This window comes from Marmota marmota, unplaced genomic scaffold (assembly GCF_001458135.2).
Source record: "Marmota marmota marmota unplaced genomic scaffold, marMar, whole genome shotgun sequence".
NCBI lineage: Eukaryota > Metazoa > Chordata > Mammalia > Rodentia > Sciuridae > Marmota > Marmota marmota.
Window position 1 is genome coordinate 16572591 of NW_026000142.1, and position 8043 is coordinate 16580633.

Here is an 8043-nt window from a genome sequence, read left to right on the forward strand (position 1 = left end):
AAAAAAAAAAAAAAAAAAAAAAAAAAATCACACACACACAATACAGTTCACTCCATTCTCTAAGGACAAACTATGACCTCGAATTAGGATGAATTTTTATCTAATACAGTACGTCCCAGCCTTGGCTACATATCAGAATCACAAATAAGAGAAATGCTTTAATAAGGATAAACTTTAAAAATAGGTGGAAAGAAGGATGATCTACTCCATTGGGTTAAGGAACAACCCAGTGCCATTAGTTAAAAGGAGTCATGTCATTTTTCCCGGATTAAAGATCATAGCCATGCTACTCATGAGGTGAAAAGTAGAAAAAGAGATGCTTTCTAGAGGAAATAATGAGTTTAGTTTATAAATATTTAGTTTGAGGTATCTGCAGATTGTGTCCAGATAAAGATGCCAAGTCACAATGGATTGCCACCACATCCATACCTGTCTTCACCTCTTGGTAGGTTGTGAGCCATGTGAAATCAGAGAATACATTTTATGCACCTTTTTAATCCTTGGTGCTTATCCCAGGACTCAAAACACAGAAAGGGCTCATTAAACATTTGACAAATAAATGAATAAACAAATGTATGAAGTAGATGAATCAGTGTTTAGTAATTCATTCAGAAACTGAATCACATAGACCATAGCCATTAGATTTTACTTTTACAGGATCTATGCTTTTCCATGGGCTGAATTCTTTGTTCTGCCTCCCTAGCTGTATCTGCACAGATACAGATCCACTTGCAGCTGGATCTCAATGTCATTGGCCACCCTCTGCTGGTCCCTTCCATTTTCTCCTTCCTTCCTTCCTTGCAGTACCAGTCAGCAGAAATGACAAGCACAAAGCCTGTAATTGAGTTCAATGAAAACATTGTCCAAAGACTGTGAGGGCCAGGTTAAGAATGCAAAATGTTTTGATGTAACACCCAAAGACCAGCAATAGCAGGCAATCATTGTGGCCCCAGGATCAAGGAGGGAGGCAAGAATGGTGAATAGTGTTTCCACAACCTGGAAAAAGTTTGGAGCTATAGAAGAGGCATTGCTGGACAGAGTTGTAACCATATAAAGCAGCCACTGCCAAAAACTATCACCAAGCAAAGACAGGGAGAGGTGGAGATGCCCAGCATCTTCCTCCTCCCACCTCTGTGTCCCTGTAGCTGACTCTCTTTGATCAAACCCAGCTGGAAGCCAAAGGACAAGAGAACCCTGGTAAAGGAATTCCTAGAGGTTAGTCTCCTGGAGCACTCAAGATAAAGGGCCTACTATAGATCAAGGCATGGGTAGGAGAGCAAACAGAATATCCAGCACAATCTACCACTTTGCCACTCAGCAGCTCTCTTGACCTTTGCCTGGGTAAGGAACTTTCCATCTCAACACAGGAGAAACATGGAGTCTCATCAGCGACAGTAGCATTGCTGAGTGATATTGGCTCCTTTGTACTTCCTACTAGCACCTAAGTGATGATGTCAGCCACCATTAATCCTCATTATAAAACACAAGATGGAAAGAGAGGAATTAATTAACTTAAAACTAGGTGCTCTGCAACTGGTCACAAGGCCTAAACTGAAAACAATAATTTCCCTTCCACATCCATGTCCTTACCCTCTCTACCAGCACAGTGACTGAACAGAATTTTTATCTTGTCGAGCTATTCAGAGCTTCTTTCCTAAAAATAGTCTAAGTCCTTGGCATTACTGATTTTATTCAACTATTAACATTTTCCACTAACTAGTGCTTTGAATTTATCATCTTCTTTAAATTTATTCTTTCCTGGGATGGGGCTGTAGCTCAGTGGCAGAGCACTTGCCTACCACATGTGAGGCACTGGATTCGATTCTCAGCACCACATAAGAATAAATAAAGTAAAGGTATTGTGTCGATCTACAACTAAAAAAAAAAAAAAATTAATTCATCCTTTCCTTTCCTTTATGTACACTCCCCAGAATAGCCAGAAGTGTCCAGTCCACCCCCACAATCTGCTTCACTGTTGCCATAACAATTGATGACACAGCTGTTTTTGCTCTCACCACTGTCTCTTCCCCTTGCACTCTATTGCAAGACATCTTCAAGGGTAATTCCGTAAGGTGAAGCTGTTGTATAACACAATGTGCCCTAACTCTCAGCAAGGAGGTTATCCATGCACCCAAAGTGAGCTCCCCAATACTAGAATCCCAGCTAAGGCCACTTGGAGGACCTTGATCACCCAGGATCTCAGCAGGAAAAAGATGGTTCATGCAAAGGGTCCATTCACACTTTTTATTCCTCTATTTTGAACTTTGGTCACTGATACTCAACAGGAACTCCTTTAGATCCATTGATTTCCCAACTCAACAGGAAATCCTATTGATCCATTGATTTCCCAATCCTAGAGGAAATTCTGAGGCTGTAATTCATAGAGGTCAGCTCCCAGGACAATGAACAAAGCAAACAAATTTGGGAGAAGAAACATCATGGAGCACTCAGATAACAGCAGCACAAACTTGGATACACTGAAATTTTTTAAAATTTTGTGTTTAATTTATAACTCCTGAATTATACATTCTTTCAGGTTGAGAAGACATAAATCTTCTTTACAGAATAAAAACAACATTATTTACCCCTCTAAATTAATTAATATGAAAAACTATATAAAAACATGTATATGTAAGATTCTGCATTGTGTAGGCCTAACACTCCACTAACTGGGTCCTCTTCTAAAGGTAAGATTCCTCAGCAAAGGCCAACCTGCCTTATAATTATTTTACTTTGATTATATTTTCCCATTGAGATTTAATGAGTTCAAATAATTTTCTTATGCAAATCTGGTAAAGTGAATATTATCAATTTTAGAATAGACTTTATTATAAATTATGTGTAATATAATTATAAGTAGAAATCATCTTTGGTAATAATGTATATGTTTGCTAATATCATTGGGAGCACACAAAATTGCCAGATCATATGTAGACTTTTTATTTCCTGAAACTATTGAATACTTTTTTTTTTTCCTTTTATCAGTTATATGCCTCGAGATTTACATTGTTCCTTTGTTTATGTTTCTTTCCAATCTTTATGCTTTTTATTTTTTTTTGCCTTCTTGCATTAGTCAGAACCATCTTTTTACTTTGTAAGAATATGTAACATGAGACCTATCCTCTTAATATTTTTATATATACAATACATATATAACACATCATATATTATATATTAACATAAAACACAATACATAATGTACATTATATACGATGTTTTATATATTATATTAGTAATATTTCACTTCCCCCTCCCTAAAACCCTTGAATGTTGTTCTTTTTGGTAAATTTTTGGGGGACCTATAATGACGGTGAGCAAAATTGGGAACTACAGGGTGGGTTATTGATGTAAATAACACAGACCCTGGAACAAAAATACACTGTGTTGGTAACATGAAAGAATATTTATGGATGCTAATGAGTTCTATCTGAAGAGCTTATAGAGCTCTGCTATTCATGGCTGGAGATCAAGTTTAACAACATGATTTTATCTAGCATAAAAATGGAGTGAGGAGGGTATTGTATCTCAGTGGTAGAGTGTTTGCCTAGCATGTGTGAGGCACAGGGTTTGGTTCTCAGCACCACAAACAAATAAATAAAATAAAGGTCCATTGACAATTTTTAAAAAAATTTTAAATGGAGTGTTGGGAGTGAGGGAAGAAAAGGCATGGAAAGGGGAATGTTGAGAAAGCAGAAGATTATGTGAGCTATGTGAGCACCAAGGTAGGATTGTAGTGAGCTCAGCATCCTGCTAGTAACCACTTTTCAACTGAAAGGCTTTACCTGGATAAGCACAGGTAGACTTTCATCTTTCATCAGTTTCAAAATATGCTTTTAGGGATTCAAACATGCTGGGGCATATGTAAACTTGTAGAAATGCCTCCATAAAAACTGAATTTGCATTATTTTACTTTAATTCTTAACATAGTATTCCTAATAATATTTTGCCAGTAGTTTATGTTATCTTCATCCCATGGGGAATATTAATTTATGTGTTGGAGTTTCTAAAGCAGAGACGTATTATTTGTACATTTTATAAATTACATCTATATTGTTTTCTTGCAATACTAGGACTTGAAGCCAGGATAGATCTCATGTACACAAGGCAAGCATTCTACCACTAAGCTATACTGTTTTTAATATAAGAATTATATATGCATATATATGCATATGTGTGAATATATATGGATTTACAGACATGTATATGTATGTATGTATATATGTGCATATAATATGAGTATATGCGTATGTGTGAATACATATGGATATACAGACATGTATATGTACATATGTGTATATATATGGATATCCATATATATATATGCAAAAATTTTATAGAAAATAAATGAGTTCCTAAGTGTTTCCATAGAACATCAGTGGAAAATATGCTGCAAATAGTCATAAAGTAACCTAAAATTCAAATTCTAACAGTTGCTATGGAGGAAAAAAGAAACATGATTAACAAAGAATGGTTAAAAAATGGGGGGGGGGGGCGGTAAAAATATACGTCAGAATCTAAGAATATTATGTGAATGTGAGTGTGTATCTGTGTGTGTGTCCACACATATGTAATATTTGTAGTACTTGAGGACTGAACCCAAACCCTCACACATACTGGATAAATACTCTACCACTGAGCTACATCCCTAGCCATTTTTATTTTATTTTCAGACAAGACCTTTCTCAGTTGCCTACACTGACCTCAAATTTGAGGTCTTCCTTCCTTAGTAATTGGGATTCTAGGAATAGGCCAACATGCCCAACATAATGAATATTTTTGAAAATTCTAAGAAATAAATTTAAAAGTATAAGTGAGTGAAGTAATATGATGGCAAAAAATACAAATACAAACAAAATGTATTGCATAATAATAAAATAAGAAGAAAAAACTTTTAAATGCCTATGTGTGAAATTTGAATGTTAATTCTACAAAATCTCATGAAGTCTATACAACCAAATGAGTGGATAATTATAATTCTATTTATAAGAGGAAATGAAGCTTTAAAAAGATTCAGTAATAACATTCACTGCCCTGCTAAGAAGGCACCCTGGGTTCCAATCCCTGGGGTCCACTCCCTGGGGCACTCCAGAGCTCATGTTCTTGATCATTAAAAAGTAACTCATAGATTAGATTAGTCTGTTGTTTTGTTTTAGTGAGACAATTGCTTTTCTACAAAATTTCTTATCCATTTGTAGAAGCTGCCTGATACAAAGTGTCCTGACCCTTGAAAGCTTTTATCTTATACAGGCAACAGCCCTTCTGATCTGAGTCCCAACACAAAAGATAGAGGGGATGGAAGTGTATTATCATAAGGTACTCATATTTACATTATTGTGAAATGGTCTAACATTATTTGAAGAAAAACCAATTAGCTGAAGATACATATGGTAAACTCTAGAGCAATCACTAAAATAAAATAATGAATAATAAAATCAAATAGGCCAATAGATGGGAAAAATTATTTAAAAAATTCAAAAGAAGCAGAAAAATTGAAAAAAAATGGAAGAAAGATCAAACTGGATAAATAGAAAATAAACACCAAACTGGTAAATTCTAACAGTAATCTGTTAATAATTATAAGAAATGTTAATGTTTGAAGCTTCCAATGAAAAGTCAGTGATTGTCAGATTTGAATACAGAGCAAGACCTAACTCCATGCTATATAAAAAGAAATCTACTTTAAATGTAAGAACTCAGGTTACAATAATGGATGGGAAAAAATATGCTATGCAAACACTAATAAAAAGGACTCTGACATAGAATTACTAATGTCAGAAAATGTAGATTTCAGAGGCAGGAATATTAACAATACCAGAGATAAAGTGGGGCCTTTCCTAACATAAAGGGATAAGGTACAAAATGGCAAAATATATGAACTAAAACTATGAAACCAGAAGAAACATAAGAGAAAATTTTGTGATCTTCAGTCAAGTAAAGATTTCATAGGATAAAAATAAAATACAACTCATAAAAAAATTGATAAATTGGATATCATCAAATTTAAAACATTTTCTCTTTGAGAGACTTAAAGAAAATTAAAAGGCAAGCCACAGTTTGTGAGAAAATGTTTATGGATCACATGTCTGACAAGGGAATGGTATCTAGAATATATAAAGGACTCCTACAATTCAACAATGAAAAATTGGACTCTTTTTAATTAATTAATTTTATTTACTTTGTGCACCAGGGATTAAAACTAGGGTTGTTTTACCCTGAGTTACATCTTGAGCCATTTTTATTTTTCAGTATTGGTAAAGAGATGAAACAATTGTTACTCACAAATATTTATAAAGACACTGTCAAAATGGTACAACCATTTTAGAAGCAATGTGGTAATTTCTTATAACATTAAACATATTCCATCTTACAAGCCAGAAATCACACACCTAAATGTTTACCCAAGAAACATAAAAATATATGTTTCTAAAAAGACTTTAAGACTTTTAGGAGATTTATTCATAAGAGCCAAAACCAAAGCCAGACAGAGAGGACTGCTCCTGTAATCCCAACTATGGGAGGTTGAGGCAGGAGGATTTCAAATTTGAAGCCAGACTGGGCAACTTAGCAAGACCTTATTTCAAAATAAAATAAAAGTTCCTGAGGATGTAGCTTGATGGTAGAATGTTTGCCTAGGATGTGCAATTTCTATAGTTAAAAAAAAAAATAAGTGGGGAAGGCATAACTAGAAATCACTCAAATATCCATAAATTAGAATCCACTCAAATATCCATAAGTTAGTGAATGGATCAACAAACTGTGGTATGAGAACCAATAAAATGCAGGGGTGGAGGAGCAGGAAGGGATATATTTAATTATATAACAATATCAGGAATCCCCAAAGCACTATTTCAAGTGAAAGAAGTCAAACATTAAAAAAAGAACAGAGAAAAGAGAGAGAGAGAGAGAGAGAGAGAGAGAGAGAGAATGCAAAAGTTATCAGTACGAGACTCTAAAAAAGGAAAAACTGTAGTCAACAGAGAGCAAATCAGTTTTTTCCAGGAGCCTCCAGTTGGGGAAAAGTGATTGACTACAAAGGATTTCAGGAAACTTTGAGTTGAAGGAGCTATTTCATATCCAAAGTTTGGTTGAGGTTCCTTGACTGGATTCATTTGTAAAATTCATTCAGTTTTATACTTTCAGTCATTTGTAAATTACATGCCAATAAAGATGATTTCCATAAAAATAAACAGAAGCTATTTCCAAGTTGTGGTTCCAATGTTCCAAGGAACATCGGGATTGTGTACTTAATGTTTGTGTTCCCCCCAGATTCATACATTGAAGTCCTAGCTCCCAGTGTGGTGGTATTTCCATGCAGGGCCTTTGTTTTAGATGAGAGGAGGGCCCTTGTAAGAAGAGGAAGAGGAAGAGTCCATGAGCATACATGGGGGAAAGGCCATGAATATGGATTAACTGGGAGGTAACTATAGAAAGGCAGGGTGTGGGTGAAAGAAGTAATTCACTGGGGGCATGGCTTGGGGGTGTATAATTTGTCTTTGGTGCCCAGAGCTCTAGTTTCTCTTTGTTTCTTAGCTGTAACATCCTGAGCTGCTTTCCTCTACCATGGAGAGAGGATGCTCATACAAAGGCCATGGGGAGAGGATGCTGACTACAAGCCAGGAAAAGAAGAATCCTCACAAGAACCCAAATCTGCAGTACCTGGACCATCCTTGCAGAGCTGTTCAGAAATAAACTTCTGTCATTTAGGCCACGAAGTCTATGGTATTTTGTTATAATGGCCAGAGCTGATGTCTGGCACCTCAAGGAGGTATAATCAATAATCCAATGTTAATCTTCTTCTCATGCTCTTCGACCCTACTCTGTTCTTAGTTACTCTCCTTATATCAAAGAAGACATTTGGCATTTGTTTTTTTAGGGATTGGCTAGCTTCACTTAGCATAATCTGCTCTAATGCCATCCATTTCCCTGTAAATTCTATGATTTTGTCATTTTTTAATGCAGAGTAATACTCCATTGTGTATAAATGCCACATTTTTTTTATCCATTCATCTATTGAAGGGCATCTAGGTTGGTTCCACAGTCTTG